Raw genomic sequence first — 25,624 nt, forward strand, 5'->3', positions numbered from 1 at the left:
AGAAGTCAATCGTGTTTAATTATAATTTCAGGTAATTAGCGGCTTATACTCCACATTATCTTCGTTTATTCAAATTAGTGGCGTATTGCAACGTAATACAAAATGTGTTGTGAAGTACAGAAACCACACAAGAGCTGCTCATAATTCGAGTGATATGTTATAATCGAGTTAGTTACTAATTAGTTTAAGTAAAAAATGTTCAGAACTATTTTGCAATTGTGTAATAATTGAATATATTAAAGATCTCAATTGTGTATGAAACGTTTCATTGAATCATTACTTTCGAAAGTCACTTAAAGATCCGTGTAATATATTGCGTAATTTTTCACAAAATATATTATTCATTACTTAAACATTATGTAGTGTAATTCATTCGATCATTTGGCATTCCTTCATATTTTATTTTAGTTCAGTTAAAATGAATTTTACCAGAAAGAGTATTTTCAAATGACGGTTAATAAAACAACAGAAAATTACCTTTCTTGGCAGACCATAACATAAGATATGGCGATCAATTATTTATTGTAATATCGTTACAACGCCGGGCTGAAATTTTTAATCATATTTTTAATTTGTTTAATTTAAAAAATATATTCTCCACCTTAAATAAGTACTGTAGTGTCTTGGTCTTGTATATCATACTTTTTCTTTAACAAAAGAGTGTTGCCAGTCATCTGTCGAACTCTTTTCACAGGAAGATTTGAATTGAAATAACGTAACTCCGTTTTTTATCAGAAGTTTCTATACAGTTAATTGGGTCCTCTTTCTATTATGGTTTCTAATATCTGATCGTAAATTTCATTTATCTGACATTTCTGCCAAAAATTTGGAAGGACATACAGGTAAATAGATATGTGAGAATATATAGGTGTACGACTTTTTTAAATTACAGCCCAATAAGCTGTAATCCCTAGATGAAAAAATAAAAAGAAAAGAAAAATATTTCCATGGATCTCTACCAGTAGAATTTTTTTTATAATTAAAATAATTACTTTCACATTTAAATGAAATAAATTTTTTACGAATATTTAGTTAAGTCGTCTTAATACTTATATGTTTATTATCTCATAAATATGTCAGTTATACTTTAATTCAATTACAAATAATTCGAAGCGTGACAAATATTTATTTAATATTAATCAATATAAAAATAACATTACAGAATTTTAAACCTATATTCAAAATTTTTGCTTTATTTAAAATACAGTCAAACCTGTTTTTATGCGGAAGATAGGGACCGCATTAAAAAAACGCATTAAAAAAATCTCACGAAACTTCACGAATGGCTGTAAATAATAGTTTTCGCAACACAATTAAAAAAATAATTTTTTTATGCGGTCAACAGGGACCGCATAAAAAAAGTCTCACAGAAAATAACTCAAAACCGTACGAAATAGAATTTATTGACAACAGATGTCAGCACTTGACTGCATCGTCTGGTCTATCGTCTGTTTTACATATTTTTGTCCAGGTGGTGTTTTGTTGACTTAAAAAGTAAATTATTTCATTTTTCGCATATTCATGCAATAATATTACTATAATAAGTGCATTTATGCTATAATAAGTTTATTTAGCTATAATAAGTCAACGTGAGACAGACGAATCGCACGAGACTAGTCGCCAACTATACCGCACAAATTAAAAATTCGCATTAAAAAAATCGCACAAATAAAAATCGCACATAAAAAGAGCGCATAAAAACAGGTTTGACTGTATTAAAAATTAAATTATATAGTAAAAAATTTAGAATATTATAGTACAGTGAAACCTCGCTTAACGAGTATAATTCGTTTCAGAATCTTAGTCGTAATGCGAAACAATAACATAATGTAACTTTATTTTATTTTAATGTAATAATAAACAATCTTTTATAATAATAAAATATTCAAAGCAAATTTAAATTAAAAATACTTTTGATACCAATGAAACCGTATTGTGATTTATGTTGCTTTATGCTGACACTATGAATTGATAACTGCATAAACTGGATAAAAACACTATAATAGTGTTACATATTATTGGACATTTTTTGTGACGTCAATTACCGGTAATTATAACTCTTTATATATTAATGCGTTAATTGTAAAAATCCGCATCTCTCATAACTGATGATTATTAATATTTCAAGATTGTAGTCCAAAATTTTTTATTGTGATTGTTATTGGATTGATTTGTACGCAGTTAAATATGCAAATTAGTAAATTAGATTGTGTCGTTGGGATAGACGTGCGCAGGATCTATCTGAACAGTGTACAAGGGTTACTGTAAATCTAGGTCACGATTTAAGTTGTGAATTACAGGTAAAATAGCTATTGTTATAGTCTATTTATAATATATTATATAAAACTAAATTTCGTTATATTTAAAAGACCATGCTATCATGTTCCATACATGTAAAATCAGTCAACCCGTTTTTTGGAATTGGATACAGCTCAACATGTTGCTTGTCTGTTTTAACTTTTTTGTTTCTACCGTTTTAACTTTTTGGAGCACGAATTAATTTAGAATTTTATATTAAAAGCAATAAAAATACTTAAAACTGACGAAAAGAAATGCCTTAATTTTGAAGAGAATGCTTCAAACTTTAATTTCCTTTGTCTGGCCTTTCTGTGAAATTTGACAGCGATAAGTTATTGTGTTTACAGCTGGATGACCTTGAGAAGAGCTGGTGTCGTCTTTGGCGGGACATTCTCATAGAAGTCTCAGGAGGAGAAGGGTATAAAGTAGGGTGAATACCAGTTGGCAATATATTTCTAAACATTTTTCAAAAATTATGTTTTTTATTGCGATTTCCGACCCCCCGACTTAATTTAACGTATGTATAATAAAATATATTAATTAAAAAATAAAGAAACTATTGGATGTCGTTTTTCACATCAGAATGTAGCTTTAAATAACTTTATTGAGGTAAAATCGGTGCACTAGAACTTTAGAACGATGAATTAAATTTTATTTAAAATTCCCATAAAAAACAAGCGTTAACCGTGCGTTATTAAAGATTGATAAAAATTGCAATAAAATTTTTTCGCGCGGATAAAAATTTTAAAAAAATTTGGAGACTTAAAAAACAGCCAAGAAATCGAAAAAAAATTTTTTTTCGGGGCCAAAAGTACCGTTTGTTTTGTAACGCTATGTAACATGCCCGAGTTATCTCGAGTCCGGGCGGCAAGCTTTAAAGGTATGTTCCTTTTTTGATTGTGTATTATCTTAGGATTATTCAACTCTCATGTCAATCATTTTAAATTATCAGCGTCAACTATCGTTGTTGAACATTTGGAACACCGAATTTATGATTGTAAAAAATCCCAATCTATCATAGGTAAATTTTTACGTTTGTAGACAATTTTATTGTACATTTTGAATTTGATTTCCGATATTTATGTAAATTAGTATACTGGATTGCGTCGTCGTTATGGATGTACGAGGAGTAAGTCTGTAAATGTTATAACAGTCATTGTGTGACTTTGGGCAATAATTTAAAATATAAATTAAAGGTAATACAATTACTGTTATATACCTTTTATAAATATGACCACTTTTTATATATCAGGGGTGGCCAACTTTTGTGTACATAAGATCTACTTTTTATCTTAAAAATGTGTCGCGATTGACTTGTCGTCATAGGCATAGTCTAAGTGGCAAGGGGGAGGTGTGTAATACATACTATGTTTATACACTGTATTTCAGTACGAGGTGCACTCCCGCGAGCTATGGGTAGATAAGAAAATATATTCAAAACCATTTTCCTATTTTTTAAATCACTTATTAAGTTTTCAAGATATAATCAGTGGTGATATTCGAAATATTTAACAAGGGGTTCGCTAGCAGAAAATTTTTCCCTGACAATCACCGACAAACGAAATGGAAGTTTTGGCTAGAAATAAATACAATACCTCTTCTTGCAACAATATATCTAACAATCAGTGGCGTATTTAGAACGTAACGAGCCATGGGAGAAGGCCAGGTAACAATAGTATTTTAGAGCTGTCGACCTTTTTTTTTTCGAGGTAGAGAAATTCTTTACCGCAATCTGGCGCTTCTAGAAATTAGCACATGTCGTTATCTCTCGAGATACATTATACTTTTTCTTTCGCTGTCTATAGCCCGACACGTGTTCCACATCCATCTTGTATTGTCTCGCACGCGTGGCATTCTGGTATCTCTCTTATGACTGGATCTACTTTCAAGAACACTCTTCAATCGATCGCGATTAAACCTCGATTGAAACGGTCGAGAGAGATCGCACCAAGACATACTCCCTGATTTTGCTCACAATCTAGATTGAAATGCTCGGTGCAAACGGGGTATAAGGCCCTTTTTTTTGTAACTCTTTCCGCCCTGTGGGCACTAAGAGGGCCTCTTATAGCAAGCCCATTGTGGGTTCGGCCAGGCCCACAATGGGGCAGCCGGGTGGTGAGGGACGGGGACCGACATATCTGGACGGATCACCCCCCGAAAAATTCCTGGGGATTTTTCGACCTGTCCGGATTCGATCCCAGGTCTCCCAGGGCGGCAGGCTGCTAACCTTGACCGCTCGGCCATCCGGCCGCTGGGTATAAGGCCCTAGTTTAGTAGTATTACAGAGGATAATACGCATATTTTAATATATTTTTTTTAAAAAAACAAACCCACTGAGAAATGTTCCGTGTGTTTAACAAGGTTCGGAAAACTGAAAATTTTAACAACGGGTTCGGCCGAACCTGTGCGAACCCGCCGAATATCACCACTGGATATAATGCTCATAAAAAAATAAATTTCCAGACCCAACTTTTGATATTTGCAGCTACCAGTTCATTCTGTACAGGCGGTACCTAAAAAAATCTTTCAAGATAGATTTTTAGTAACTTACAATATAATTAAATTTTTTTAAAATCAATTGCAATGTATAAGTTGTGGTACTATTTGTTCGTAAATATGAAAAAGTACAGTATGGCTAATAATTTGATTGAAGATTATCATGGAAGAATGATATAAGATTTTTAGATTTATTCTTTGTTAATCTATCGATCGCGGGAGTGCACGTCGTACTGAAACACTCTGTATATCTACTTACGTAAAAAACAACATAATTATTTAACGGGCCAAAAACTCACATCCAGGGGAATTAAAACAACATGAGTAATTATTAACAATATTTATTAATTCGAATTAGCTACAGATAAAGACAGATTTGGAATTTATTTTATTACCTTAATAATAATGGGAGAAATAGTATTAATATTGGTAATACATGTATTAAAGAAAAGAAGCTACCGTATGACAATACCAAATATTCAAGCTAAATGGCTGTGTTTTTCTATGAGTCGAGTCATAACTGCATGCATACTGTTGCGTTTGCTTGTTACGTTCAGGCGTCGCGTTCAGTTACAAGTGTAACACATAAAGTAAAGACATTGCGAGCGGTCGACCAAAATTGGCTTCGCGATCGACCGGTCGATCGCGATCGACTTGTTGGCCACCCCTGTTATATATCATTTAGGTGTCATTTATTCAACATTGAAGTTCGCTAGGTTCGAATGTCACGTTGCCAAGTTTATTATCTGTCAATCTTTTTACTCCTAATGCAAACAATGGTATTAAATGTAATCCATTATTTCTGAATGTGTAATTTGCACTTTTAAGGTATGTACCTTTTTAATTATGCGATGCTAGCATGTTTAATACGCGTGTATATACGTATGTTTTCTCATGTTTTAATTTAATATTTAGTTAGCTGAGGAGGGGCGAATGCCCGAAACGCAATTTGTACCTTTGCGTTCTAACCGAATAAAGATGAATAAACCTGTCAAGTGTTTGAAAAAAGGTCACTTCACAGTGTCAGCATAAAGCATTAAAAATACTTGTTTCCTGATTCAAATATACAAGGTATCAGCCAATTAATGTTTTTCTCTTAAAAGCAGATGGCGCCACTACACATAGCTCTAAAATTGACAAACATTTGAACATGACTTTGCTGTAAAATCAGTAACGTACTAATGTAATGCTGTAAAGTGATATAAACTAAATACTAAATTTTTTGCATTAATATGTAATGAATAAACAGTAATCCTGTATTTATATAACTTTTATAAAATGTGTGGCTTGAATATGTCGATTACTTTGGCTCTATTGTATTTCTCTCTTGTACTGTATATACTGTATATCTACTGTACAGTATATAAATCAATGCCGACTCGCGGCTACCAGTGGAGACTAAAAACCCCTAGTCCCGAAGACCGATACAGAAAATTGCGGAAAAAAAATCCGTTAAAAACGTTTAAACCGTTCCGGAAAAACCGATAGAAGAGATCGCTGACATACCGAATTAGTGTTGGTTAGAGTAACGGAACAGTGACCATTGTCTAACGCACCCGACTAAATCGTTAATATCGTTATTTAAAATGGCCTAGATCATTCAGATTTATGCGGGGAGTAGATATCGCGATGAAGAACGTATCGCTTAACAAATGGCCCGCGAAACATAACGTGCAGTACTCTAAAAGCCCGCAAATCGCAAATATTTAACCGGCCGTTAATCTCGTGTAATTACAGTAACGCAATAAAAAGTATAACGCTGTAAACAGCATAAAATATTCTACAAGAACTATATTGCTTAAAATATTAAGAGTAAATTCGGACTCGGGACAGTGATTCGAAAACGCCGAAAGCAGAAAACGAGGAGGTCGCGACAGAAAATGACTGTAACTACGGAAAAAATGGACCGATTTTGACAAATTAAATGTTAAATTAAACCACACGTCGTCGGTAACGTGATGGTAACTAAGAAATGCTTATGCAGTAATTGAACACAACAGATGATTTACACAACCTTTTGCACAGAAAGACAGGTTAGCCGAACAGAAACAAAAATTTAATTATCACAAATTAAAGTTTAGACACGCTTAAAATACGATATTAAGTGTTATACAATTTGTTTGTCCGTATACCGAACAAAGAAATCATTAACGGATTTATTCAAACCTTCCTAAATCTCAAAAGCATTGTTAGGTAAATAAAATTAAACACGGATATGAAAAGTTTAGGGCATGAGGTCCCGATTAATTTGAAATGGAGAGCTTATATTTTAACTAAAATAAATTTAAAAATATGATTAAAACTTGCAGTTCGGCATTGTCACTACATCACATTGAATAATCGCTCGTTATATCATATGTTATGGTTTACCTAGAACAGTACATTCCTGTAGTTTTATTAACCGACTTTTCTGTGTTATCTTTTTTGTTTCAAACGAAATTAATTTTTTATATAAATGCTGATGTTTTGTTTGTATGTTCAACAGTTTATTCGACAAATTCTAATCTATTATTCTAGACATCTAGACTGACTTTCGAAAGTAAAAATTCAATGCAAAGTTTCAAACACAATTCAGATCTTTAATATGTTCAATAATTATAGAATACTTGCAGAATAGTTCTGAAATGTTCTTAGTTAAAATATAACACTCGAATTATGTACAGCTCTTGTGTGGTTTCTGTACTTCATAACACATTTGTTTTCGCGTTGCAATACGCCACTAATTTGAATAAACGAAGACAATGTAGAGTATAAGCCGCTAATTACCTGAAATTATAATTAAACACAATTGAATTCTTACTAATTTCAGACAGAATATTAGTTTTCGTTACGCTTTGCAATCACCTGTACAAGTGATTCTAAATACTTACTCTTATGAGAAAATTCCTCTTAATATAAAAGAATCCTCCAACGGATATACCAATAGGATTCTTTCCAAATCTCTTCATGAAATCGTCGATCTGAAAAAAATTAATTAAATTTTATTAAAAATATATTAATTATACAAGAGTTTGTCTGTGAATTTAAGTTTATGAAGATTATAACCTTCTATTTATTTATCTTATCTAAAATTTATTAATATAGTAAGTCGCTTGTCAATTGATACCTTATGAGAAATTTCAATATGAAAAAAATAAACGCATTACCTTGAACTTAAATTCTAAAGGAAAGGTCACAGAAGAAATCTTTTCAATATTTATAAAGCTGTCGTACATCTAAAAAAAAAGAAAAGTGATGTAAATTTCTTCATTACATGACATTGCAGTGTTAAATAATTATTAGTTATTGCTAATTTTTAGATATTTCACTTCTAAAGTTTCTGTTATAAAGCAAAGAAAAGTTCATTTAGACAGTGAAGAAATATTAATTATCTCGTAATCAACAATTTCCTAAAAAGTAACTAATTAGAGATTAAATTTAGTGAAATAGTCTCACAACACAGAAAGAATTAATGAGGAAAAATCCGGTTTTGCGTTATTTAGGTTTTCCTGCAACATTTGTTGGCGTTGTTTGTTATCGTATTATAAGAAGCTCTTTATTCTTTCAACTATTATAAACTCTCAAAATCCTTAATTTTCAGAATAGGAATAAGATATATAAGAAATTATAAATCATAGTAACGAGTAAAATCATCATTAAGTTTGACCCTACTGGAGTTATACACGATCCCTTTTATCTCTCTACTGCTTACAACTTTAACCACCGAAATTTAACAGCTTGAATGACTCTATAAATCAAACCTCCCTGCAAAATTTCAGAGATTTGCGACAAAAGCGTACGAATTATTACGCTTCAGATTGAGTGAACAAAATCGGGCCTTCCATACAGAACACTCGTACGTTCATTATTTAAACATATAGAAAAAATTTACGATATTTTGTACTTCTTGACGTTTACATCGTCATTTTTTGATCGAAATCGATAGTTTCCTACTGTCATATATAACATATCAAAAAGTAAAATGAAGTACAATTGAAAAGACCTATCTAATGTATAGTAAAATAGAAATAAATCACAATCACACGAAACAATTTCGACTATACAACTTGTAATGTTAGCCGAGTCCTGCTACAAACTTAGACCTTTCGTTGTAAACACGAAGCAATAATTACAATATATCATTAAATACAATATTATTATTATACAATCATATTATTAAAAATGAAATATAAATAAAAACATATAAAATATTTATAGCAAAGTTTAAATGATAATCTACCGAAACTAATTTGAAGAATAACAGCAATGCATCTGAACCTCAATCTTTTTCTAAATAAATTACAGTATTACAGACGATTTATTATACAAATGTCTACAAGGACATATCGCATTACTAGGACTCTGAATAACTTTCCTCAATTCGCTGAAAAAGGACAGCAGTGCATTAAGTCCTAATAATACGATATGTTTTAGTACACATTTATATAGTAAACTATATATAATAAGTACACAAAGGCGTATATATTGAATTATCAAAAAATTTGCGTTGGGAGTGATAAATCACGGAATAATTTGCCGTTAGTGAATTCGACTGAAGTTAAATGGATCGTTACAGACTTACTTAGACCTATTGAAGCTGATCGAAAAAAGCTTTTATATTCTTTTGAAAGTGTAATTCTTGTAAATCGATTTTAAAATATTTTACATCAACACCTAACCAGTATTTATAACTTACCAATGTCGTGAAAAAAGATAGGGCCCAACTCACTAAAATTATTCCTGAAAGTAATATGAGTGAAAGAATTGCAAAACAAGTCCTTAGTGTTAGTTCCATGTCAACAAATAATGTCGCATACAGAAGAAAAACACGTAGCATACAGAAAATGAATGTATATAAATGGTATGAGAATATTCCATTTCTCGTTAATCATTTGAAAAAACTCCCAGATTTCTTGATGTTTCCACATTAGCGCATTAATATTATTTGTTCTTTCATTCATTTCTAACAACAACAAGTTTCTTAGATTTAGTTTCAATAGTTCTGAAGAGATATTTATCAATCTTTTACCCAATGTAATGCATATTAATGTGCATATTAGTAAGAACAACATGGTCTGTCCTGCAACATATAAAAACCAAACTGTGTGAACGGAAACACAAATGAAGGCTTCCATATCTGTGCCGTGTAGTTTCTTTATTATTATAAAAAAAGAAATTCCAGTCATCACATTAAGCAACATGGAGATAAAAAACAAACAGGAAAGTATGCTAATCAGGTATACTTGTTTCTGCTCGGTGATTTTCCATTCGCCATCGTAACTGCTAATTATGCAATGAAGTGAAATCTTGCTCCTTTTCAAAATGCTGAACTGAGAAGCTGCATAAATGGATAAAAAAGCGCATGCCACCGCTGCTGGTAAGGCATAATCGTTATACATATGAATTACACGTAAAACATACAAATTTATGTCGTACAATCTGATAATGAAAAGTACTGCCACTGTCCACATAAATACCTCGATGAAACCGCTGTATATTTTGAACAAAGTCGAAAGATAATTGTGGTTTTGCGTGTTTTTTTCGCTTGACATGCACTTACATCGAATGCAAAAATCCAATCCGTAAACCTTAGCGGAATCCAAAATTGGAGCTAAAATATAATCCAAACATATTTTCTTGTGTTCAAGCGACATTGTTTTACGTTATGGCTTCTATTATTTATAGAAATTAAATTAATATAAATTAAGTGATACGATCGAGTACGAAAGACTTAACTTGCAAAGAAACACGAGAAGCTTCGTCGATATAGAGTGCCTGTTTTGTTTTATCTGCGTTTTTCTTATATAAGAAAAGTGGATGCTAATTTCACTAAAAGCCTCGATGAATTAATTCAAAATATTGTAATAATTGTACTCTTGTGTATTGCATACATAATAAAATATCAATTATGGTTTCCATTACGTTATGTAAGAGTAAATCTACTTTGAAGACGACTTTTATTGCTCCTTTGTTCTATATAAACGTGGGAAAATTTTCTGGTTGTCGTTAAATTAATGGAAATTTATGTACATGAGCTTAATAGGTTATATATAATTTCCGTTCAGAATATTTTAATAGAGATTAACTGATTACATATAGTAATTTTGATAATTTTGGTTGGTTGGTTGGTGTTTTTTGACGTAAGAGCCATATATGCAAAGCTGCGTCATTTGATAATTTTGGAAGCATAATATTCTAATTCTGAATAAAATTGTTGTTTCTAGCATAAATAAGCAACACGAGTTCCTTTATGTAATGCATTTATTTAAAAAAGTATTAATACTAAAGTTTATTTTAACATTTTTATATTCCTATATGTTGCTGTAGATAATGCAATCAGCATTTACCCATTTTTTCCTGCTGGTTCGTCGTACCAAATTGAAACAGTGAAATATCTCAGGAAACACTACAATTCGGATCGTGTACGTAGAAACTAAATTTTGCCTACTACCTCTCCTTTGCCTACTTTCGAATGCCACCACGTCTTCTCTCTTTACCATACCGTACTTTTACCTTTCCAACTCTCGTCCGTCTCCCGTTTTTCCCTCTTCTTTTTCTTTACTACGACTCTCTCTCTACCCTTAATACTTTCACAACTGATTTTGAAGAAAATATGGGCCGACAAGATGACAGTCGGAAGAATGTCCAATATCACAACAGTCACTAAAATAGAAATACTTATTACTGATTTGAATAAATTAAATTAAAACGAGGAATTATTCATTGTGATATTGTTACAATTCTGGTCCCCAATTTTAATTATGTCATCATCAAATTAAAAAAGTACGAGACTGCTGGACTCAACCGAAAGTTCGTATATAGTTAATCGAGTTTCTTAGCATTAAGGTTTGCGTATGTAATTTGGAGTTTAGTGGTATTTTGCCCCGGTACAACATAGTTTCGTCATAGTTTTATCTGTTCCTCTAGAGACATCTTGTTTATTGGGTTGCAATTTGAAAAAAATGTACACCTATAAATTCTCATTGTGTATCGGTTTGTCTGCCCTGTCTAAATCTCAACAGATAATTAGATAAATGAAATTAAGACAGATATGAAAAGCGTGAGAGAAGTAGGCCCCGAGTAACTATATGAGAATTACCGATGCACACCGGGAGTCACGTTATTTCAATACAAAATGTATTCCCTGACAGGATCGGTAGGACTCTATTACTAACAGAAAAGTTTCCATAAAGCTTTCTAACAAACGTGTTTTATAACATAATTTTTTTATTGACAACCATAATGCACACAATAAACAAAAATGTATGTTAACGTATATCTCTGACATAAAAAATGAATTATATGAAAACTTTTACTGAACAGTACATAACTTTGATTAAACAATATCGAGTTTTTACGTAGATTTGAAATTAACATTAAAACCTATTAACTTTCAATTAGTTTATTTATTAAAGATGTATCAGTCGAATTATTAACGAGCACTAATAGAATTTTGTGACTTCTCAAGCCATCGTTTCCATTTCACATTTGTGATTACAGAAATTTAACATAGGCTAATTAATACATACAAAAATCTGTAAACTGAATTGTGTAAAGTTCTTATTTAAAGCAGAAATGAAAAATATTAAAGATGTTCCTTGTGAAAAAAATTATAGCCGTTTAATGATTAAGTTCAAATGGTACACTTACATCTTATAAATTCAGTTTTCTCTATATATGTAATAAGTTAATTTATTCATGGTTATCAAATTCATCGTCGCGGCTAAACTTTACCTGTAGCCAACCTGTAGCCAAATTTCTTAGTTTCGGATTATTAATTAGTCTTAAATTCATACTCTCTTTTTGAGTTAAATTTTGTTATTTGTAATTGTATAATTCCTATCTGATTTAACGTGTGCACCATTTTTCCTTAATGAATACATTTTTTTTACGATTGATTGTCGTTGTTAGTATAATTATATTACAAAATAAATATCTACATAACAAATAGCATCATAAATTGACTAGAAACGCTTTAGGGAATTTCCGATATAGTTGTATAATCGTTCATTATCATTAAAATTCTTGAGTTGGAAAATTCATTATAGATTAATGCATGTTCTTGAAATCGTTGTTTGCGAATTAAACCTTAAAAGCGCGTGAATATTGATAACTCGATCGATAGAATAATAATCGAGAAACTGAACAAAGCAACATGGAGGAAAATTGCTTGTATTGTCTTCTGCATCAGACATTTTCTTTGTCAATACCTTATGGCGACATTCACTTCGAAAGATGCGAATGCCATCAACTTACATCCAGACAAAAGAAATTCGTATGCATTCATGCCAATTTCGTGCAGCTGATAATAATCAGCCACGTTCTTACGATTGCTATTCAACATTTCGGAACAGAAGATAACGTCATCCTCTGCAGCCCGATTGTCAATTCAGCAGGAGAAGATAATGCCCATATTTTGTCTGGAATAGGTCTGTGTATATCATTCGGTTCCTTTTTGATAATGCAAAATGGCAGAAAACAAAAATTGTCTCTTGATCTTAAAGTAACCGGATACGAAGAGAATAAACAAAATCTACGTCTGTACCAACGTTTCACGCATCTCTTTATTGCCGTCTCTTATGCCTCCGGGTTATTTCTGATCACTTCCCTCACTTCAAATTTTCTTTTCAAACGAATAGAAATGGCTTCAAGTAATTCGAGAGCATTCATTTGTTCTGTCGCATTCCAAATCAGCTTCATGTACGAATCGACAACATGGATGTGGTTCATTTCCGCAAACATATTGTTTGCTCTCTGCTTAGTGCAGAGATTCGATTCTTTATCTGTAAAGTTACAGCAGGCAAAAATGCAACCTGTAGAAGAGAAATTCGACGAGTTGATTTCAAACCACGTGAATCTTTGCCAAGTTATCGAAGATATCAATGAGAAGTGGAATAAATGTATCTTCGTTTTATACGGAATTTGCCTCTTTGTCCTGTCGTTTCGCATGTACGCATGTATTTTCGGAAGATTTCTTCTACACCATCACATTATGATGTGCTTTTCTACAATAATTCTTATAATTGTAGCCATCGTCATCGCTTTTGCGATTTCTCGTTTTATCGCTGCGGTAATTAAAATGTTCTACAAATATTTTCTTTAATGTTCCGATTGTAATTTGTGAATCTGATTTACAGGTTTACGATTCTTTTCAAGAAATCAGAAGATTCTCTGTGTCTCCCCTCTCGTTAACTGACAAATTAAAGGTAAGTTTTGTAATAGATTAATGTTACTAGATACTAGAGAAATATACATAATTGCTGTTATGTAGATATTAAATTTCATGAAGAGATTTCAAGAAAAGAAAATTGGATTGAATTGCGGCGATTGTTTCATGTTTTCTAAAGATTCGCCTATTGAGGTATGAGTGAGTCATCAAGCAAATATATAAATGAATTTTTCATTTTTAGCACAGAATTATTTTTTAGTTTAATCTACTTTCGTAAAAATAAATGATACAAACGAAATTATATTTGAGTAAATGTATTACTTAATTTTCTTTTTTCAGGCATATCATGGTTTGTATACCGTATTCAATATGCTATTAGAGATTCGAGACATCATGATCGGAACTTCGTCATCATCTTGTATACCCGCTACTTTCTCAAATGATTCTCGTAATTTTAACATTTCTACATCATAAGTTTGCATTTATGCACTTAAATTACAGACTGCAATTAGAAGTATTATAGTTTTTTATGATAAGGTCACATAGATGAAGCTGATGACAAAGATAACACTTCTGAAAGTAATGCTTTAATTTTTCCGGTAAAAAACTAATAGTTTGATGCGGGTTTAATTCTCACCAATGGATTAGTCACCCAAATATTTTGGACTTTTCTTCATCTAAATAGTAACGAGTTATCTTTAGAAATTCCACTTGAAATGAATTCTCCTTTGACAAATCTCTCACATGTTTATACCATCAAATCAAACCTATTTATATAACAGAATTAAAGTTATTTTACATACTAAGATTAAGAAATATAAATACAGTAGAGCATCGTGTATCCGACTAAATTGGGGACAGGAGTTGGACGGATAACTGGAAAACGAATAACCGAAAAGTATGAAAAAATACATTATTAGTATAGTATATTAGTATATTAGTATATCGCTATTAACCTACTTCGCGTTGAATTTTCATGGATGTTAAGTCTAACAAAATTTTTTTAAAAGTAATAATCGTCGCTATTGTATCGTTAAAAATTATTTCTTTATTTTGCACAAATACAGTACTGTACTGTATATGAAAAAATATATTCAGTTACTTTAAGTATAAAAGTAGATTATTTTGTATTTAGGATAAAATATTAAAAAAACTGTAATTCTATAACTATAAAAAAGTATCCGGAACGTTTTTAAGCAATTCAACAGGATAGTGAATACAGTATATAATACATTGCATACTGTAATCTACTGTGTAATGTACAGTACTTCAGTAGGTACAGAGCTGAATTCTATACACTGTAATGTTTACTGCTAATATTATTTATCGTGCATAATCTATGCAGTAAGCTTGTAGTAGTGTGCAGCAAGTCTTGGACTGATTACTCAGCACTCAATTACGACGGCCAGAGTAGTATATTTAAAACATCATTTTCGAGTCGCAATAATTGCATGCACTCGCCAATGTTACTGTTGATAATAACTATTAAATATAACATATAACGAACAATAAATATACTGTACAAAGCAATAACTCGTAATTTTATTCATGTTTATCCATACCTCTAAGTAATGCTAATACCAATACCGAACATAATCAGTAATTGCTCTGAGTGTTTCTGTCGTTAAAATGACACAATAATTAATGTAAAAATGACTTGTGATTATAATGTATTAATCCTACAAAAGAGTTATTGTATGAGGCTTTCGAGCGGTATCTCTTTATTGTTATTACGTTTTTCTTGTTCTACTTACGACACGGTGTCGATACGGAACTCGGTCGTAACTCGAGGACTACCTGTACAATTATACTGTTTAACTGTTTATACTGTGTGAATTCTGTAAGTATAGACCTATCCGCATAAGAAGTGTAGTGTAGCATTTGTACTATAGAAACACAAATAAATGATTTACCTGTCAGTGCAGTCTTAACGCAACCACGTTAATTTATGCACAGACCGGAATTTATCACTGATTTTCTTATCACCCATAGGTTGTGCATGCAGGGCCAAGTGCACTGCTTCGCACAGGGCCTATAATAATATTAAGATTGTTCTAATTAGTGCAAATTCAAATGGTCTCCCTTTACGACTCTAAATTTTATCGACTTTATTTACATACCTTCATATTTTTGAAAAAAATAGGGCCTTATATAAAAGAAGAACTATAACTCTTAAATAAAGCATAAAAGTTTATGAAGGAAATCATAAAAATGGTGACTGGACTGTAGTTTCAGAGAAGAAGAAATGTACAAGAATGAATTTATTGCTTCGATTTGACAAGTTTTTCGATAAAACGACAAAAGTAGTAACTTACGTTGAATTTATCGGTGCAGAAAACTCGATATTTACGGGAAGTTTAAACGTTTTTGGCATGTATGAATGCAAACTTCACCCTTACATCACGTCACAAATCTTTTAATTAAATAAAATGAGATCTATTACGTTTGGAATTAATTAACTCTTGAATATAATTAGAATCTTAATTTTAATTAACGTAACGATAGCGTTAATAATTTAATTCAAACAAAGCATAACATCTTCAGCATCGAAATTCCAACAAATTCAAATCGTTCGCTTAGAAAATGCGTATAATATAACGTATTATTCTGTATAATATAGAGGATTTTGAAGGGTTAACCTCTTAACAATGAGCGACGTATATATACGTCAAGGGCAATCGTGTGGCAGTGGTGAGCGACCTATACATCCGCAAAATAATTCTTATAAAATACCTGGACCATTTCGTGAAGTCTTAGAATTTTCACGGTTAGTTAAATTCTCCAACTTTGTTCTGGAACATCCTTTAGTTCTCGAGAAATTACAATAAAAAAGAGAAAATTAAAATAAATATGAAATTTTAGACGGCCATCTATCGATATAAATCGAATTTAAATTTACCGCCGTCATCTGATTGGTTAAAATGATTAATATTTTTAATTGGCTCGCGTCAGAAAAAAGTATGTATGACTTCTGTAAATGACGCTATCGCGAGAGTACCGTTACAAAAGTAAACAGCCTACATCATTTGTCTATCGGTCCTTGTCTGACCTACTTTTTGTAAAATCAATATCACAGTAAAACGTAGTAATTTATAGTAAAATGGTCTTTTCTAATATTCATAGTATTTTGTAAAGCTTGAATTTCAATTTAATAAGTATTATTTAGTTCAGAAACATTATAAATGTATCATTATATAGGAGAATAAACTCTATTTTTTAGTATAATGCAATTTACGAAATAAAAAGTTCGTATATCGTAATATTACGAAAAAACTAAATCGAAACATACAAAGTCAACTAATTCAATTAAATTCAGTTCATTATACAACTGTCGATACCCTTGCCTTTCACATTTTTTCGTCAAACAAAACTCGAAAACTTCAATTAATCCTTTAAATATTTTAAGCGCCATTACTATTCGAATGATGTATTTTTATATCAAGACTGAATTTTACATAATTTATTACTGTGAATGAAAATATAACTGAAAAATATTTTCAATATGATCACTAGGCCATAATAATTACAACTAAATTCTTAAATTATAAATTTTTCTAACATTTTTAATCGAGTAATAATGTATCAATACTTTTATCTATTAGTTTTGGGATATTCTAAATTCTATATTCACATCCATTTAGTTTCATCTAATTATACTTAAAATATAAAAAAATCTACCAACAAATTAATGTGCTAATAAAGGAACTACTTGCTAATTGAACTTTGTATTCTTTTTTGACATTGTTTTACGTAATAGCAGAAAATCGGTAGACACGTCTAGATAACACGCATATAAACACTAACAATACAATGTTTCGAAATTAGAACTAGATAATTATATGCACAAATAAATTAGTAAACATGCCTACATTTATATCCAAACAAAGATCAGTTCTCGTAAATTGTCAAATTGTCAAAAATAATTTATTTTTTAACTTTTCTTTCTGTAAAGTAGCATATTCCAAAAAAGTTTAAAGTCACAGTAAGATTTTCGCCTTTTATTTGTCAAAAACAACGCAAAATGTATGAATCTACGTAATAAAAATTTATCGCAGTAAACTTCGAAAGATAATGTGAAACATAGAAACATCAAACCACACTCTACAAAAATCTGCTGCCAACGTATTCATATAGAATGCTCCTGTGAAAAATTTTATCACATGACAAAAAGTTTTTGAATAAATGCTAAAGATGTTAAAAATTTTTTTCATGAAACTCGATGAATTTAATTAATTCACAATAAATAAATCTGTTTAATAAAAATTAATAATTTATTATTATAATTATGCAAATTCGATATAAAATAGATCGCTGCGCAAAATTTCCCGCGAGTCATAAGATGACTATAACGTCATGTGACATTGAAGCTTTCCTGCTAAACACTAAAAATTTTATTAATAAACGCAATCTTAAATGAAATAAATATACTCAAGTACGCGACAGTTCGTACGCATTTATTGTATATATATCATTCGATTTTGCATGCGAAAGGACGTCAGATTAGGTATAAATATTCCCATTAGTAAAGGATAAGATTTCTTTACGGAATGGAAAACGTTCGCTTCAGAGAAAACCACGAAGTCGTAAACAGTAAAATTGCCACTGTGGTCTGTCTTTGACATAATGTATACCATAAAATAAATTTCAGAATTTAAGTTTAATACTTACATTTACGTAAAATCCACTTCAAAAACAATAATATTGCTTAATTATCTACGTAAAAAGTGTTTTTCTGACTGATTCGCGCATTTGTTAGATGTTAAACAACACACAGTTACACACTACGAACAATACATTCTTCTGTCTCTCTACCAACTCACGTTGCCAGATGTTTTTACTGTTTGTAGCCAAAAAGTTTCTAAAAAGTAGCCACTGAGAAAAATTCTTTTTAATAATAATAATAATAATGACAGATAAAGAATGCCTACATCCCAAAGTACAGAAAGTAGACCACAGAAGAAAATTAAAATATTAAAAACAAATGTGAAATTTATCATAGCAAATAGCGTTAACAAAAGTTAAAATCGCTTTTAAAGTATATTTTAAAACAAAAAACAAGTTGATGAAATGTATTGATGAACCGAAAATTCACATATAACTTTAATAAAGAAATCTCAAATTAAATAACTGTTGTTATATAAGTTTGTTGTAATAGGAAAATTAATATAATATTATCTTTTATACTTTTATTTAAGGATTAACATGTCCAGATTATAGTAATAAGTATTAAAAGTTAATCATTTGGGTGCACCGGGAGGTGGACAGAGTCGCACCTTCTTTTTCTCGGCTAACAGGTCGGTGGATTGGTCTGATGATAGAGCAGCGGCGATACTCGAATAAAAGACATTGACAACCGATAAAAACAATAACAATTTATTAGGATTAAAAGCTACAGCTACAGATGAGGGTGAGAAACCGTCGCCTAAGTTTAGAGGACCCGGTGGGAGAGTTCACACGAATTTGGAGAGGTCATACCTCTTGGTCAGAGTAGGTTTTGTCACAAGTTCAAGGTAATTATCGGCTCGGGTATCCTCTCGTCCAACGTCGGGTTCCCTCGGGATGGACACACTGGTTAACAGACACTACTGTGAAAATTCGAATCCGCCAGAACCAAACACAAACAATAAAATTTTTTATTGTTTGTTTCCCATGGAGAAAAACTGAATCATGAGAAACAAAAACCGAATAGTGCTGGTTGGTGGAGGAGAGAAACGTGACCAAGATGATAAATGGGCAACGAGAGGGGAAAGGTGGTCGGTTACGTAGTGTCCATTAGACAGTGTGTGCGTCCCGAGTCCGGAAACCGACGTCGAACGAAAAAGCTGAGGATACTTTCGTTGAACTTCTGAAAGGACCCACTCGGATCAAGAGGTATGACTCCCCAAATTTGTGTAAACTCTTTCTCCGAGTACGCTAACTTTAGGCGACGATAGCTCGCCCCTATTGTAATTGTAGCTTTAGTCTTAATAAATTGTTGTTGTTTTTATAAATTTTCCATGTCTTTTATTCGAGTATCGCCACTGCTCTATCGTCAGACCCATTTACTTCCTCACTCTCACTTGCGTAACGCGTGACGCGTAACAAACCCGAACCGCCATCTTGACCGTGGGCAGGTCTCACCGACCTGTTAGCCAAAAAAAGGGGGTGCGACTCCATCCACCTCCCTGCGCACACACACTACGTAACCGACCCCCTTTTTCTTTCTCGTCGCCCTTTCATCTTCTCGGTCACGTTCCTCTTTTCCACCAACCAGCACTATTTAGTTTTTGTTCCGCATGATTCATTTTTTTCTCCGTGGGAACCAATCAATAAAAAATTCTATTGTTAGAGTTTGGTTGTGGCGGGTTCGAATTTTCACACCACCTTGGGCTTTCCAAAATCATACTTGTCCCTAAAGGGCAGGTTCGATTTTTTCTTGGGAGGATGGGTATACTTAGTGCTCTTTCTCTCCCTAATTAGTGAGTTAAATGGCAACTTAAATTAGCGACAGTGAGTTAAATGGTGAATTTAACAAATTATTCCTTCGCGACAAAAAAATATGCGCGTGATAACAATTTGCTATGTTAGAACAGACACTTCGGGTTGGTAAACAATAACAGCGTTCCCGGAAGTAGGGTTGTTCTCCCCGTTGGCACGTGGTGCTGACATAGGTTCCTTTCGTCGTTGGGTGCGAGAGTAAAAGTTCAAAGTCTTAAGTGTTCGTTAGTCCCCTTTGCTGAAGTGTGCTTGCTAGATAGTACTACCTAGCTTGCTTGTCCGTTAGAGATAGAAACTGGAACTTGATGGATGGAGGATTCAGATGAGTGGTGACTTTTTGTAGTTCGTTGTAGGGTCGTGGTATCAGTGCAAGTGATTCTTAACTTCAGTGGATAGTTGTAGCCTTAGGCGAGGGTTTCTATTGAGGTGATGATGTTGTCCCATCTGGTACTCACAAAATTTAATTATAAAACAGTTTATTTATTTAAGCATTCTGGTACAAAGACCCTGATGCAGGGATAGAACAAAACAAAAGTATACATAATCTTATAAAATAACAAAAACATATTTCACAGATATTCATCAATTGTAATAACATTAGTAATTTATAAATTTTGCAATTATCATTTTAAACTAAATCCAAAATCAGAAAATAAAACTTAAAGAACTACTTGGGAGAACTATCCGAAAAAAAAAATTAGCAACCAACAGAGCTAAAACTTACCTAGAAAAGAAAAAAAACAGCAATTCAAACCAATTGTTCAAAAGAAAATCGGATAGTCTCCCAAGCAGTCCAAGCAACCACAGATTAAATAGTAGGCAGACCACGCCCCAAAACGTAATTTACATAAATAAGCACAGCTTTCGCTTTATGCCTAAAAAAAACAATGAAAAGGAAATCAAAATCAAATATACAATAAACATTATGAAATAAACAATTTAACCCTCTTTATGAAAATAAATACCTTAAAGAATAAATCAAAATCAGAAATAACTTTTTAAAACTGATTAAATGAAAAATTGAGAACCCCAAAAGTCTCCTCACGTAATTTTGACAAAAAAGAACAAACAGCAATAATATGAAACGCATCCAATGGTAAGTCCGCCACACCACATATGCAAATGTCCCTTCTGTAATTACATAAAAAACTTAATGAATTACATCTTATTTGCATTAATACGGCCATAACATTAGAAGACAAATTACTATTATAAATAGAACAATCAAAAAACGGTTTATTCAAACTCTTATACCATTCACAATAAGAACTTAATAATATGCCATGATTCAACTTCAAAATATAATTATCAAAATTATTTAACTTTAGTAAATAAACACTATTAAAATCTTGTAACAAATTATCAAAATCGATTCCGTTCCTTGAACAACTAGCCCACCAATACTTCGACAAAGGCAACTGAACGTGTTTCACAACATAACGCAAACAAATCTTACTAAGGCGTTCTTCATTTAAACTCAACGTTCTAAAACTCCAATTAACAGATTTGTTCAAGATCAAACAAGACAAAGGAATCAATGAACATTCCATAGACACTAGATAACTAGGAGTACACCTTGGAAGCCCGTACATTCTCTTAACAAAAGTAGTTAATACCGTATCCAAACTCTCCGCCTGAAACCCCCACACCTCCGAAGCATAAAGGAGAGATGAGCCCACCACGGCATTAAATAACCTTAACCGATCCTTCAAATTACACAACTTAGCAGACTGACACATATGAATAACTTTGTCCATTTTTATCTCAGCATTAACTTGACAAGACCTCACATGAGTATTAAAATAACCATTACTTTTAAAAATTACACCTAAATACTTATATTGAGATACAACCGAAATTGGAACACCTCGAAACCACCATTTGTCAGCCTTAGAAGCCTTACCACCATTTCGAAAGACCACAATTTTTGATTTAGCAAGATTCAATTGTAAACTATTATCGCTTAAATAATTATCCAGAAGGTCAATCGACTTCTGTAATGACCTCGGAGAATCCGCCACAATTACCACATCATCCGCATACGCTAATACATTAACAGACACACCACCGACAACTATACCATCTCCACCTGAATCATCAATACAATTTAATAAATCATTTAAAAATAAACTAAAAAGAATAGGGCTTAAGATACAACCCTGTTTAACACCCTTATCAGAAAAGAAAGGCTGAGAACAAGAATTCCTCCATTTAATCCTAACATTCGAACCACTATATAACTCCGCCAATAAAGATACAAACTTAAAGCTTAATCCAAACTTTAATAATTTCCTCCATAATAAATTCCTATCAACAGAATCAAATGCTGATGCTAAATCTATAAAAAAAGCATAAGCCTTACGCCGTTTCCTACTTAATGTCTTAGAGATAACAGTACACAGAATAAAAATATTATCAACAGTAGAGTAACCTGCACGGAAACCCGCCTGACTCTCTGACAGAATCTCTCTCATATTCAACCAACTTATTAACCTGTAATACAAAACTCTACAAAAAATCTTAGAAACGCAGCACAACAACGAAATACCTCTGTAATTAGTAAGCACTGACCTTGAGCCACCCTTAGGCACCGGAACCAATAAAGAACTCTTCCATTCATCTGGAATAACACCAGTTCTCAAAACCTTATTAAAATTATCTAATAAACAGAGAAAAGCACTATTAATTTTCCAAAATTCAGTAGGAATACCATCTATTCCAGGAGCACCACCAACAGTCGACTTACTTAAAACGACTCTAAGTTCCTCCTCCGAGATGTAAGAATCCAATATTTCGTTTGACCAAGTCACACAATCATTAAAAACCACTAAATCAACATCATATGGACTTTCAGAGCCATAAAGGGAGAAAAAATAACTAAACCAATCAAATAAACTAATATTAACCTTAACATAATTTCCCCTTGCTTTACATAAATTCCAAAATAATCTATTATTTTTATAAAAATTTTTAACATTTTGTAACCTTTTACAAAATTCTTTCTTCTTTGCTAAACATAATTTTTTTTACCAAACTTCGGTATAACACAAAAACTCTCCTCTGAGCCGGCAAACCATTTTTCTTGAACTCTAACCAAGCTCTATTTCTGGCTCTAACCATTAATCGACAATCCAAGTCAAACCAATCATCAATTCCAACCATAGTCTTTTTCCTTTGAGTCAATCCCTTCACTTTGGCAAAATCCAATATCACCTTACTTAGCTCCAACAAAGATAAATTAGGGGTCTGCTTCAAACAACGCCACAAATCAGCGGACAACGACTCCTGTTGACCACTGTCCCAGAAAATCCTCTGGTAACAAGTACCAGAACCGCTCAAAGAATCTATAGCACGATCTTCCAAATAAAGTACTATCGGGCAGTGATCAGACCAAAAACAACTCTCTACTCTAAAACATTTAATACAGTTCCACACAGAAGGAGTAACTATTCCCAAATCAATTAACTGAGGACCCTCGGTTGGAAACAAAAGTAAACTCTCCTGCTTCATCACCAGAAGCACGACCATTTAAAATTATTAGATCATTATCTGCACAATACTCAAGAACTTTCCATCCTCTCACATTCATATTTACATCTTTGGAGGCTCTATTTCTCTTATTAACAGCAATACCACTACTATCACATATATTTGTCGAAATCACATTATCGTTACCAGTCCGTGCATTAAAATCTCCCAACCAAATCCAATTCGATTCATCGACCTCAAACCTGGACAGTACATCAAAAATTTCTTGCCACCTTTGTTCCTGCATATAAACAAAACCAATATTAAACTCTCCTAATGGTAGCAGAATATTAATCAATACAATATAACTATCCCTATAAATAATATTAAATTTCAAAGATGATTTAATGCAAAGCAACCAACCAGCCATAGGTCTACCCCTACTGTGAGCCCTCAAAGCATCACCAACAATACAATGATATTCTCTTAATTCCTCCCAATAGCATCTGCTCCCACCCTTAATAAACCAAGTTTCCGATAAAAAGACCACATCATACTTCAATAAATAACTCCAAAAAGACCGCGGTTTATTACCAATCCCAGCACAATTCCACGCCATAATAGAAAACACAGAAGACATTACTGGTTGCTATGAGATCGACACCACCTTAGCTGATACTTCATCGACTTTATACCAAACTCCATCTACCAGTAACTTATGTTTACTTTATGCATAACTTAACCGAACACTTCTTGCTCCTTCTTCCCTTTTTTTCTTCCCAAATACCCTTAGGTTGTATCTAATATCCCGCAAACGTTTAGAAAAATCATCATACACAGAAACATTAAGATTCCGATTCTCAAATACAGTCTTTTTAAACCTCAATTTATCACCAAAAGACCCAAATTGGCAGATCACTGGTCTGGGTTTATCTCCAACTCTCTTCCCAACCCGATACGCGTTTACAATATGCAGCGGGGATAAATTTAATGTATTAACCGCAAAAGAATTAACAGTGTCAAATATTTCCAAAGACGTCTCCTCTTTCCTCTCTTCCAATCCGTGGATAACAACATTGTTCATCCTTCTCTGATTATCCATAACATCCAGTTCTCTCTCAAAAAAAGAAAATTTCGTGAAAATTTTATCCATATCCAACGAATGCCCAACACCAGTTACCTCCCCTCCAACCTTTGACTCAACCTCCCCCAACCTCATCTCAAAGTCAATCAACGCCTCATCTACATTCTGAAGCCACTCTGTCAGATGATCCAGTCTTCTAATAAATTCATCAACCTTACCGTTCAACGAAACATGCAATCGCAATAAAAGCCTAACTCCCTCTGCCACATCAAAATTTGAGTCCTGTAATAAGTTCGCAATATCCTCTTCACCAGAAGAAGTCTCGCCCTTAAACCTAGATGTTGATCTTTCAGGAAAGGTTGGAGAAAAGGTCTTCCTCTTCCGAGCCTGGACATAATTATAAACTAGACTTACCTAGAAAAGAAAAAAACAGCAATTCAAACCAATTGTTCAAAAGAAAATCGGATAGTCTCCCAAGCAGTCCAAGCAACCACAGATTAAATAGTAGGCAGACCACGCCCCAAAACGTAATTTACATAAATAAGCACAGCTTTCGCTTTAAGCCTTAAAGAATAAATCAAAATCAGAAATAACTTTTTTAAACTGATTAAATGAAAAATTGGGAACCCCAAAAGTCTCCTCACGTAATTTTG

At 32.5% G+C, this 25,624-nt stretch overlaps 1 long non-coding RNA gene across 1 annotated transcript; it reads right to left on the bottom strand.

The window, feature by feature from the left end:
* Positions 1-7,441: 7,441 nt before the first annotated feature.
* LOC136972991 (uncharacterized) lies at positions 7,442-8,019 on the bottom strand. The gene is made up of 3 exons (XR_010880426.1): positions 7,941-8,019; positions 7,665-7,754; positions 7,442-7,560 (listed from the first exon to the last, which is right to left on the bottom strand). It is a non-coding gene; the product is annotated as an uncharacterized lncRNA (long non-coding RNA).
* Between the last annotated feature and the right edge of the window lie 17,605 nt (positions 8,020-25,624).

Source organism: Centruroides vittatus, unplaced genomic scaffold (genome assembly GCF_030686945.1).
Source record: "Centruroides vittatus isolate TY-2023 unplaced genomic scaffold, ASM3068694v2 contig_3068, whole genome shotgun sequence".
Taxonomy (NCBI): Eukaryota; Metazoa; Arthropoda; class Arachnida; order Scorpiones; family Buthidae; genus Centruroides; species Centruroides vittatus.